Consider the following 13,631-nt stretch of genomic DNA (forward strand, 5'->3'; position numbering starts at 1 on the left):
TTTTAAAACTGACTTTTGCTTACCAATGAAATTAGACTCAATACCTGTAGTTATTTGTGATTTTTTGTAACATTGAATTCTAAAGAGGTTTGTAGCATCAGAGGTTTATTTAAATTATTTGTTGATACTTTTTATAAACATAACAAAGTTAGTATAGCCCCAGTTTTGCCTTAATGTAATTAAGAGGCTTTGATCAACTACAGTTTATAGAGGAGCATCCTAATGATAGCCATAGCCAGTTTTGAAGTATTGGCACCTTGTAATAAAAAAAGATTAGAAAGTACACTCCCTTCTAATTAGTTGTCACTGCTAAGCAACTGAGTTTGACTGCCTCCAGCTGGAATATAGGCAGTCTGTTAGATTAGTAGTGATTTACGCTTTTTACTGAGGTGGTCAGCTCAAAATTAACATTTATCAGCTGCTAATAAAGTACTGCTGTTTAACTGCTGAACTATCAATAAACTTTCAGTTCGTATTGTAAGGACAGGAAAAGAAAGCAATAATTATGAGATTGATCTCAGTTTACTGCTGAACATTTAAATTGATTGAAGTTAATGTCTTGAAGTACCTTTTGATCATTGAAGACTTGAAAAATTTAGTTTTTTAACATAAAACATTTTTCAAGAGACAAACCCATCAGTCAAGTCTTAGTCATAATTGTCCCTAAACACACTGATTCTTAAGTCGAAAAGATGGACAGTGTTTGGGGTAAACTAATTGATAGTTGTAATAACTTTTAAGATGGAATAAACATGAGCTCCATGATTCTTTATATGTGCCTGTGCAATCTGTGGACCATTAGACAACAGTAACTACCAAGCCAGAATGAGGGGAAAAGAGATGGGCACTTAAAAATTTTAAAATATATCGTTGATGGGTTTGTTTGAGAAGTATATTTTAAAAATTTCATTTGTCCATAGCCTAGATTGGAATTAAAGTGGGAAGTTTAGCTGCAGACATATCCCAGATTTTGCTAAGCCTCAGTTGATTCCTTGTGCACTTGAAGACGGGTTAGGTCAGGATCACATACTCATGAGGTAATGAGAGCAGTTGAACACTCAAAGAGCAAAGCAGATGGTTTGTACTTTAAAAACCTTAGGTATTTACAGTGATCACTAGCCATTCACATATGGTGTAGAAGCTCACAATCTCAGAAGGCTGTTTCCCTTGAGAGCGAATGAAGAATATAAAACATGTCATTAAAACTTGACCCACAGTAACTAATGGTCTTAGTCAGTACAGACCCATCCCTTGCTTTTAAAGCCTAAAAGATGGATCAAGGCCAAGGCAAACTGACATCACATATATGCGTTTGTGATGGTTGCAGTCTTGATGTTAACCTCAAGTGTTAAGGAAGTTTAGAAATCCTTATCTTGTGCAGGGTCACCTGAGAATCCTGATAGTGGGTCAGTAATTGTTTAGGATGATGTCTTGGTCAGTGTAACCCCATGTTCTTCAAAATTTGTTTCCTTAGTTGATGAGTGGATAAAATAATCCATGGTTCTTGCTCCTCAAGTGTCTGGTTCTATTCAATGCTGAAATCAAACTTATAGTAGTTGCATGGTCCTGAGTGGCAGCAGTCTTGGCAACAGTGTGGGGTGATTAAAACTTGAGAGGCTGTAGCCAGACTGAAGCAAAGAACTCTGAACTGAAACACTGCCTCCAAACAAAGTAAAATACTCTTGATGCCTGATGAATTGGAACATGGGAAACTGTATCCTGTAGATATAATGATGCTGTGACATTCTGCTTCCTGACAGCCTTTCTCGCCAACTTGTCTCCATCCAGAAGGTCTGCTGCAGGAAATTGTTCAAAGGTCCAAGGTTAAAGACTGGTTGATATCCTTTTGCCTTCAGGACCAGAAAAAGCTGGCCAGAATCCGGGTGATTCATCTGTCATACACTCAATTACTGGTTTCCCTGACCATCAGCTGCACCTTGTTGTCAAGGGACCTGGACCCTTTGCTATTCAGCGTATTCCAAATTCCACCGGGTAAGACATCAGAGGGGCATGCCTCTAAAATGGGGAGTTGGTAACTTAACCATAATGTGCCATAACCCCAAGATATCTGGAGACAAAATCACTGGTGGAAGAGATAAGCATGAATGTCTGGGTTCCTCACTTGCCTCTTAATTCTCCACAACTGAGACTTAAAAGGAGCTGCCATCCTCATCTTGTTCCAAAGGGCAGCCGTTGTCTCTTGGAAGGGGTGTGTCCAGTAGGCATTTACTGTTATCTCCTAGGGAAGATCCTGAAAGTTCCAGCTTAGTAGCATAACAGGTGAAAGTCAAAGGGTGGCTGCTCTTGGCAGGTGTAGAGGAATGCTTGGAAGTTGAGGCTCCAAGGTCAGTTATGATTGCCTGACCATTTTTGTAGAAAGCTTCTCAGCATTACAGTCTGGGTAGCAGACTTGTTCTTCCAGGTTGTTTTGGAGAGACGGGAAAAGATCCTTGGCAAAAGCATCCCACTTTTTCATCACAATTGGTGGACAAGTACACGATCATCTTGGTGTATGTACAGTATTAAACCTCTCTGCAGCTCTCGCCACTTTGGTCACAACTCTAGAAGACATCTTTTCATGCTAACGGAGAACTGAGTTTTTCAAGGACTGAATATCTTACAGGAACTTAAGCTTTATATCTCTACAATAGATAGCTTAATGAGTGTTTGTTTCTGTCTAATTTAAATAAAAGACTAGAAAGACGAGATATCCATCCTGGCACCCTTATGTGGGTCAAAATGAGGTAAAAAAAGAAATAGAGGTGGCAGTGTTAAAATTCTGTATGATTATTTTTTGTCATACAGTAACAATTATCTCTTACATTGCCATGTTTATTCTAGGTTTGGTAATAAATTTGTGTGATGACACTCAACCTTCTATTGTTTTATTGCTTTATTTACTATAGGCCTCTAAAATTATCTTAAATTGTCATGTATTGCTTTCTACCATACACATGTATTTTTATCAGTTTTCCATATAGTTTGACATGTCTTTTTCTTTTCTATTTTGCAGTAGTAGTGCCACTTTATCTTTTACTACAGTGGAAGTCTATAAAAAATAAGAAAAACTTAATTTTAAGTTTTATTGTATTGATTACTGTAATAATGTATATGAGTAATATACTCTTTCATGTAGTATCATTGGAAATGATTGCTGTTCCCATTGCATTGATTTTGCAAAGTTTTCCCCTTTTAACTTATCTTTTTGTTTGGTTTTGAAAGAGATAGAATCTAACTAAAAGACAGTCCCCAGGAAGTAGCGGTAGTTTATATTTAACATTTTGTGTAGCATCAGCATTGGTCACAGAGGGATGAATTAAGAATACAAATACATGGTTATATATACTAAATTTTGTTGTCCCACCACTGTTTCTGTTGCATTTCTCAATTTGTATGGACTGATTCTTTACTAGGTGGATGTTTACCATCTGCCATCCATCTGAAGCTTCTATTGGATGGTATAGGAAGCATTAAGTTGGGTGGATTGTGGAGGTTCTTCATATAGCTGGCACCTCAGTAGGTTGGGAGTGGCTGGTGCCAGTGTTGGTGCACCTAAATTTCTTTACTTCTTTTGATGATAAATGGTAAAATTTCAGTGTTCATAGTTTGTTTATATTTCTGTAAGTATGTTATCTTTGAGAGGCAGTCTTTTTAAATAGGGTTTGGGGTCCAAGATTTCCGTAGCTTCTATCATGATCCCTGTTATAATGGTTATAATTGTGCCAGCCTGAAAGTAGGATAGATGCATAGCAAGATGGGCAGTAGTCATACCTATGTCATTTTGAGACATTTCTCAGCTGGGCAATTAAACTCAGTAGTGCTTACACATTGAAGCAATAGAGCATGAAATTAGTGACAAATGCAAGTAAGATTAGGTATTAAAAAAGCAGGAATGAAAATGACAATGAATGTGTATTGCATAATGCTGAAGAGAAACTTGGGAATGGTCTCGAGCTGAAGTGCAGTGTGAGGAGACATAATAGAATGGGTGGGGTAGTTACTGTTGTCCAATATTCTGTGTAGCTTTCCTGCTTCTGTCTTTCAGACTTCAGACTAGGCATGTTGGGAGAATTATGACTGTGGTTCGGTCTCTGCATAATTGATGGGTTTACTGTGAGGTTGGCGTAAAATAAAATGATAATGTACCAATTGTATAATAAGGAGGATGCTGGTTATTCAGTTTTTTTTTTTAACTACAAAATTGCTCAAGAAGTATAACTTGGAATAATAGGTAAACCAAAACGTTTAAAATAAATGTGAAATTTAAACAAAAGGGCAAAGCTGGAATGTCTCACTGGAGTTTTAACTCATTCTGAAATTGGCCATCCTGTATATTCTTGCTCAGTAATTGTAAAGGATTTTTTCTGTGGATGGCACTACTTAATAATAATGCTGTCCATTCTATAAGTCTAATGGACTTCATATGCAGTCAGTAGACTTACACCTAGCATGATTAATGTATGGCATTAATACTAGTGGATGAAATTTCAGTAAATGATCTTTAACATTTCTATGTCACCCACTTGTCTATCCTTGTCTTTGTTTGATTTTTCCTTATAACTATTTTGTGTTGTACAGTGGTTTGAAGAATGAAGCCTTGGGATATTTTGTTCAAGGTGGTAATGTGCTGCCAGCTTAGGCCAGTGCTTCAGGGGAAGAGTATTCAGATATAATAGCCTCTTCTTTGAAGAGCTGTGTGATTTCATAGGCATGGGGCTTAACTGTGGAGTGTTACATTAATGATTCGAATTTTAACATTGTACCATGTCAAACAAGGGGTAAATGCACAAGCTCTAGATCCATTTGATAGTTTCTTGAAATTGATATAAATTTCTGTGATTATGACACAGCTGTCATTTGTTATGCCTTAGAAAACCTGAGGATGTAGGGTGAAAGTAAAAATGAATAATAAAAAACTTAATGATATAGAAAACCTGAGGATGTAGGGTGAAAGTAAAAATGAATAATAAACAACTTAATGATATCCAGGATCTTTTGCAGAACAGGAGTGGAATGACAATACATTCATGGGCTTGGGACTTAAAATGTGTGTGGCTTATTATTATATTTTAATAAATAAGAAACCCCACTGACTCTCACCTTGAAACGTACTTTAGGGTGGCAAGCAGGGTTTGTGCATGAGGGAAAAGTATCGAGGCAAAACTTTTAAAGTTGATCAACTAGGTGGGAGACAAAAGAAAATGATGAAAAGCATAAGACAACTAGCTATGCAGCTGTGGCCTGAAAAGATGGTGCTTTGTACACTAGGTTTCACGATGTGTGTTGTGAAAAGTCTTGTAGTTCATAGATTTCTGTAAAAAGAACATTTTTAAAGGTATACTATTATGCATATTTTGTTTTCAGGTTATCAAGAGAATGACTGTGCAGAGTTTAAAGTTAAGATAATTATTCCTGTAACATTACCAAACTGTACCTGATCTGATGTAGTTTAAGACTGTTGCCATTGTAAATGGAACAGAAGTATGTGGGATCTCTCATCAAAGTAAGCTTTATGGAACCTTTTTCACCAAAGTAAGCTTTTGAAATTTTTCACTTACGTAGGTCTTGTATTTGAGTAGTACTATACTGTACTGTATACCTTTGAAGAAGGACAAAGATTTCATGCACACTTTCACCAAACTCATTACGGGAATGCATTTTTGATACATGAACTTGAATATTTATCATGCAGAGGTCTTCATTCGGTAAATTCAGTATTAATCATTACAAACACAGTAACATAACATTGTATCAGCACCCAAAAATTTACAACTTCAGTACCTATTACATTTAGTACATTTACTGTTAAAAGTTCAGCATTGTGGGAATACAAAGATAGTAAAAACTCAGTTTAATGATAAAGCATTTGCAAATCTCTGTCAAGTAGTTAGATGATAGAAATAGTTTGAAAGTGTTTTTAATACATTGTGTGGTACAGTAAGCATGACTAAAAATTGTAGTCCTGGTTCCATAAACCTCCCATTTAATATTAAAGTAAATATGAAAACTTACATGATGATATGGTAGGTATGAAAACTTGTTTCATCAAGAAGTACTGTTTCAACAAAATTATTGCTTTGCTGAAATGCAAGTTCAGCAGTTTTCCTCAGTAATCCATGGGCTAAATCCACTGATTTTTTAAACAGAAAGGTCAGTTTTGGTTAGGGATGTCAGGTTAGGCTGAGCCCAGAAATTCCAAAATTGGATTATTTTTCAAAGAAATGGAAGTTGTCTAAACAAACCAACATATTTGATGTAATTTTACTATGAGGAAAAAAATGAATTTTAGAATACCTGTAATCTGCTCGTGATTGTTACTGCAACAAAATACTGTACTTGATCAATAATGGCATTATCTGTGACGTCAAATTGTTAGTGAGGTAAGATTTGAGTCAGAAATAAAAATTTCCAATAAGATTGCTGTCAGCGATCTTAGCATTTTAGAAATTTATAATAATAGGAGTTGTAAACTTCCATAGCTTGCAACGATGATGTGCATACAGACTTGGGCTATCCCACATTGTCTCCTAGAGAGGGTATGTAAGGTGAGGCGGGATTCAGGCATAAGGGAAATGCCAACAACAGGCATAATTTACCAGTGGCAAGGAAAAATCCCAAAACAGTACCAGGACACTTGTTCTTCCAGTTGTGTGGTGAGGAAATCACATCCCTGAGGTTCTCAGAAATTGATATTTAGATAAGGGGACCTCTTGGTTTGACTGACTAGACTTTGCGGTACACCATTCAAACCCTGAAGGTAGCTATGATGTTTAAAGGTTATTTTGAAAACAAGCTAGAAAATTATGATTAAAGAATTAATGTATGCAGACAAAGAGATCATAACTTCCATTTTACAACAATTGCACATCCATGTGCCTATGGAAGGGGATGCTTAGGAGGAGAGGGGGAAAAATTCCAAAGGAATGGATGAAAAGATTACTTATTCCAGTGTGTAATGGGAAAAGGAAGAAGTTATTGTAGAATTAGGGTTGTTTAACAGTACGAAGTATTACGGGAAGATGCATTGTAGGGTTTTCTTGAGGACTGTGGTCATCACAACTGGCATAATATAGTGATGTAAAAGTAAAGAATGGGGCATCCGTTTGCAACCTGTGGGCCAGATGTAATAGACAAAACCTGCCCAATTATAGGCTAAGAAGCCGAGTCAGTTAGAATAGTCAAAATTCTGCCTGGGATTGGTGGGCAAGAAAGGTTGCTCTTGAACAGGACGAACGTATTTTTCACTTAGAGGGATCACCTTTTGTTGTTTGTCACTGCTCTCGACCTTAACAGAAGGTTGCACCACATGACTCTTACGAATGATCCGCTATTGTAGAACCTGAATGGATGCTTTGGCGCGGAAACGGAAATCTTTTTGTCATTACCCAAGAAAGGCCAATAATCAATCTCTCTCTCTCTCTCTCTCTCTCTCTCTCTCTCTCTCTCTCTCTCTCTCTCTCTCTCTTTCTCTCTCTCTCTCTCTCTCTCTCTCTCTCAGGCTGATAAAATTTTCTCTAAAGGGTGAAAGTAATATTCTCTCTTTTCCCCTCTCTCGGTGTATTGTTAAGATAAAGGATATAGATTTTAAATCGTGCTCTTTTCGTAGGGTAATAAAATTCTGACATTTTTCTTATAGTGATATTCTCTCTCTCTCTCTCTCTCTCTCTCTCTCTCTCTCTCTCTCTCATACACACAGTGGAAGACACTATCCCTCTCTAAACGCGTGGTAGCACGTTTAGCTCGTATTTGAATAGACAAGGTTTGTTTCCGGAACCGTGCGAGGAAGGATCCGAAGGAACGATGTGAGAGGGTTTCATAATGTTTCCAGTAACCTTCTGTTGACATAAGCGGGGAAGTAACTTCTTAATTGTTAGTCGTCTGTTGTGGGTTGGAAGGTGAGAAATAGTAGCCGTAAGTGATCAGTCAAGACCTAAAGAAGAGTACTACGTCAAAAAATGCGGAACCCATTTAACCCCTGTTTATGTCAAAATGTTATAGCATCCTTCCCTCACTTTTTTTTTTTTATTCCTTTTCTCTCTTGCTTACTTTCTTTTCTTCTTATTTTCTTTCTTTCTTTCTACACTCGTCGTGATGATCTTGACTGTGAATGTAATGTCCGCGCCGTGAGACCGGAAGTAGGAGACAAAAGTACACTGGGCTGACTTTCTTCTATCAGCTGCGGAGGAGGAGGAGGAAGGGAAGAACGCTTGACTTCAGACGCTTGTCATCACTTTTTTAAAGTACTGGACGACGCAGCTCAAATTCTTTATTTGCGACTCTTGTAAATGCGTGTTTTTTTTTTTTTTTAAATGGGAATCCTGTATTTTTCAGAATGAAGACTATTACATGTATCTTATAACGTTAGAGAGGAAGAGAGAACTTTCCCTAAAACAATTTGTCGGTCGTTTGTTTGATTCTTTGTTGTTTTAAGAATAAAAAGAGCAAACTTTTTCCATTTCGTGCGTTACGTTTAGTCCTTTATGATACGTACAGCGCTTGGTGTTTTTTTTTATTAGATATGGCAGTCAGATTATTATTATTATTATTATTATTATTATTATTATTATTCCCCGTAGGGAGTAGTGCCGTCTGTGCACCTCGTGCAGTGCACTGTAGGCATTACTTAAGGTTCTTTGCAGCAAACCTTCGGCCCCTAGCTGTAAGCCCTTTCCTTCCTTTTACTGCACTTCCTTTCATATTCTCTTTCTTCTAACTTACTTTCCACCCTCTCCTAACAATTAATACATAGTGCAACTGCGAGGTTTTCCTCCTGTTACACCTTTCAGACCTTTTACTGTCAGTTTCCATTTCAGCGCTGAATGACCTCATAGGTCCCAGTGCTTGGCCTTTGGCCTAAATTCTATAATCAACTCAACTCATTATTATTATTATTATTATTATTAATCTGTACACATGGCCAACATTGGCCACTGAACTTGTCATCCAAGCTTCCGCAAAACGGAATGCTTATGTTTAGAGAGAGAGAAAAAAAAAGACGCCAATAGACGCAGTGTATGAGTAGATAGCATAAACAAGATGAAAATAATCAATGAATAAATTAGTGGATCTCCGTAGGGGGTTGGTGCCATCAGTGCATCTCACGCGGTGCACTGCAGGCATTAGTTAGGTTCTTTGAAGCTTCCCTTCGGCCCCTAGCTACAACCCTTTTCATTCCTTTTACTGTACCTCTGTTCGTATTCCCGTTCTTCCGTCTGACTTTCCACCCTCTTCTGTTGTTTCATAGTACAACTGCGATGTTTTCCTCCTGTTACACCTTTCAAACCTTTCGACTATCAATTTCCCTTGGGCCAAAGTTCTGTATTACACTAGTAAAAGTAATCAGCAGCAATAACATTTGACGACGTTAATTAATGATTCTTCTGGTGAGAGGTCTGTACTCAACTTTCGGATGAGTGCCTGCATTCAAAGGCATTACAGTATTTAATTTGATAAATGTGTGGATGGTCCTGAAAAATTAACGATTTCTTCACGTACACCTATAAGATTATTCCTTTTGTGGAGCCTTTTATTACGAACGCCAGTTTATTCTAGGACATTTTATTTTATTCCTTAACCGTCCACGGCTAAATTTTAGGCTGCTGTAATGATGATTATAGACCCTGAAAAAAATACTAATAAAATAGTGTTTTACGTTGTTCACATGAAGAAAATATCGTAATAATGTCTTCCAATGGCTGGCATAGCTTTGGACAAGCAGGCCGGGTTAAAAAAAACTATATATATTTTCTTTAGTTTGTTTATAGTTCCTCGTGCGTTGTATATGCTTTCATGTTTGTGTTGTTCAGAGTAACGTTCATCCTTTTCGATAAGGAGTCAGCTAGGTAAAAGGCGCCAAGAAATATGCTGAATAGACAAAAGTAACTGAACCGTTCACTTAAAGGAGAAAGTTTAAAGAGACTCCCAGCGAGATGTGTGAAATGAAAACATTCATACCAGCGCTGTTGTGCCCCTGACTTCCGTATTGGTAAATGGAAAAGATCAAATGCAAGATGAATTAAATTTTAAGTAAAGGGATCTGCAATATATGGTAATTGATCCATCTTTGTAAGCATTATGTATGAACACGACCTTTCAACAAATGGGATATGCAATGTATGGTAATTGCTCTATCTCTTTAGCATTGTATTTTGGCAAAAGAAAAACACCAGCTAGATACTGGATCAATGCAGCCTTTGCCCCCATGCAACTGCATTTTGATGGCAAATAGATGGGCTTATGTTGGCGACTTCTAAGCATTATAAGAACTTTGTGTCAATGAAGTTACATCAGTTGCACGCTAGAAGCCATACATATGTGGCATAACGCGAGCACCAGTAGGTTTCTCGGGTTGCTTACCAAAGGCAACACGATTTAAGTCAGTGTGTTCATGTTTTTAAATTTCCCCAGCGTCGTTAATACGTGAAGGAAGGAACAACCTGTAGATCGCAAAACGGCGTAATTAGTGCTGAAACAGATTAAATTTCTATTACGAAATTGGTGTAAGATACTAGGCCCCTGAAACACACGCACACACACTCACATATATATACATATACAGTATATATCTGTATACAATTTATATATATATATATATATATATATATATATATACATATATATATATATATATTATAGTATATATATATATATATATATATATATATATATATATATAATTTATACATATATATACAGTATATCTATACATTATATATGTAAATATATACATATACATATATATATATACATACTGTATACCGCAAAAAACACAAATACACTATTTATAATATTATTACTTTCACAGAGGGCCTCAATAATACGGAAGGTTCAAAAGGCTAGATTATTTATTTCCAAGCTTTCAGAGGCTCCTCTGCCTCCATCTTCAAGGGACCTTGGAAATACAGAACCTCCTCTTTTGAACCTTCCATATCATTGAGGCCCTCTGTGGAAGTAATACATTCATACATATATATTATATGTATGTATGTATGTATGTATGTATGTCATTTTAATTTTGTAGGTTGATAACGAGTGAGAGTACTGCTTGAGACATGTCCCAATAAAGTTGTGTAAAATGCTGTTCGGGGTTTTGGCCTTGGTGTCCTTACTGATATGCAGATGGCGCCTCCCTGCTGGTGTATCCATTGCTATAATACACACACACACACACACACACACACACACACACACACACACACACACACACACACATATATATATATATATATATATATATATATATATATATATAATCATGAAGCTGCTAATGTTGTTTAATATCCAATTCACGCTACTTCGGGAATATCCCCGATGGGGAATTATCACCGAAGGGGAATTTTTCTAAGTGATAAATGGATCAGTACCGCCGGGTCCCGATCCCTCAACACGATACTTTCCAACAACTCCAGTCGACGGCCAAACCACTGAGCCACCTCTCTTAAAATTCCCCTTCGGTGTTAATTCCCCATCGGGGAATTATCCAATGTAACGTGAATGGATATTAAACAACATTTGTAGCTTCATGATTGTATATAAATCACGGTGTGATAAAAATTCATATATATATATATATATGTATATATATTATTTATATATATATATATATATATATATATATATATATATATATATATATAAATAACATACGTATACATGTATATATGTATATATATAAAGCAGTTTCCCCAATGGGGGGAGATGGGTCGGGGTCTCAAGAAACAACACAAGGCAGAAATCTTTGCCACGCTCTTAATTTCATCGCTGAATCGGGAATGAACGCCAGTGCAGAAAAGTTCCTCAACATTAGTAAATTAGTAACTTGATACCCTTTACGAAGACGCCTCAGCACAGCGCCAATTCATCTATAATATATTGCGTTCACGCTCAAGCTTCCTGGATATTAAAGTTAGGGTGACTCGGCGTACACAACTTTCTTTTTTTTTTTTTTTTTTTTGTATGCATCGTCTGACACAAAAATATTACATCACTGCGAAACAGGTGTAAAGCAGACATGATACCAACGTGACGTCACAGTAGTAGAGGCTCCCAACAGGGAAAGCCTATATTTTTTCTCCTTTGGAAAATAATTCAAAACCATATACTCTGGAGGTATCCCAGAAGTACGAATAACAAAATGAAGATCGTCCATGCTCTTTTATAGACAGACAATTGATAATGTCAATAAAACGCAAGAGTAATCTTTAGTTACACATAGTAGAATTTCATTTTTGTTAGAAACACGTCTATAATGGCAATAATAGACTCATTTTGCATCAAGATTTAATAACTACATAGTAGACTTTTATAGACTTGAAGCAGATTCTAAGAAGGAACACAGAAGATGTGAATAAAATCATGTAGAAAATTCATCACAACTAAGCGTGTGGCAAATCGCTGGATTGATAACTAAAGGGATTTTGAGAGTGGGGAGAGAGAGAGGAAAAACTGTACGAGATTAAGAAGCCACAGGAGTTATTGAGGATTCTTTCTGAGTACACTCCTCTGACAGCAATTCGAAAGTGAGCAACAGAGATGAAATTCACCCGACATATTCAGTGCTTGAAAGTCTTGAATGCAAGCTGCTGGGCTGGTCTGTCACCGACCCGCAAAAGTGACGTCACGGACTCCTTAATAAGTAATTTTGCATAAATCCATCTTTTGTGTAAATACTGAATGCTGAGAATCGTGGAGCGAAAGATAATTTTACGAATGAGAAGGTTACTGTGACAGGTGGTGTGATGCGAATGGAACATAGACCGAGATCTCGAAGACGTAGATAGCTGGCATATAGGTAAATGGATGGATCAATGTTTTGAGATGGTTTGGTCACGTGGAAAGAATGGAGCATTATGGGTTAGTCAAAAGAGTGCATAATTCGAAAGTGTTTGAAGGAGGAAGACACCGGAAATGCTGGATAGATGATGTGAAAGAGATATTGGAAAGGAAGGGTCTTTGCATCCTGCTTGACAGATAGAGGTGAGTGGTGCATTGCTGGTAGGTGGGTTTGATTCCCTGATGAGATGCCGGCTATGTTGGTATGTAAAAGGCTAATAAATGGGACTTTTCTACCCAGGGGATTCATCCACGATTCAGGAGTCAAAGCATGAATGTAGCTGTGACTTATGAGTTGATTTTATTTCTGGAACCATCCTCCATCAGGGGAAGCAGTTTATATATATATTATGTATACATATGTATGTATGTATATATATATATATATATATTTATATATATATATATATATATATATATATATATATATATATATATATATATATATTACATGCATGTTTGTAGGTATGTATATATATGTGTGTTTGTCTATCTTTATGTGTGCGTAAAAGCACAGACTTTCCATTCAGCTCCATAAATCTCAGAGGTTAAAAACAATAGCCGTCTAGTCCAGAACGCAAGTTACAAAATCATAACTCTCGAGTATTATTAAGGGGCGACGTCTTACACAGTGGTTAATCGCTCGAGTTTCATGCTGCAACAATTAGTCAGATGCGAGATGTCGCTTCGAGACGTTTCTGGCACCTGCTTCCAACCCCTTCTCTCTTCCCCTCTTTCTTTCTGATTAATGATCTACGTAGATCATTTCTCCCCCTTTTTATTTGTGCCTTTTGAAGAAT

The sequence above is a fragment of the Macrobrachium rosenbergii genome, chromosome 55, assembly GCF_040412425.1.
Source record: "Macrobrachium rosenbergii isolate ZJJX-2024 chromosome 55, ASM4041242v1, whole genome shotgun sequence".
NCBI lineage: Eukaryota > Metazoa > Arthropoda > Malacostraca > Decapoda > Palaemonidae > Macrobrachium > Macrobrachium rosenbergii.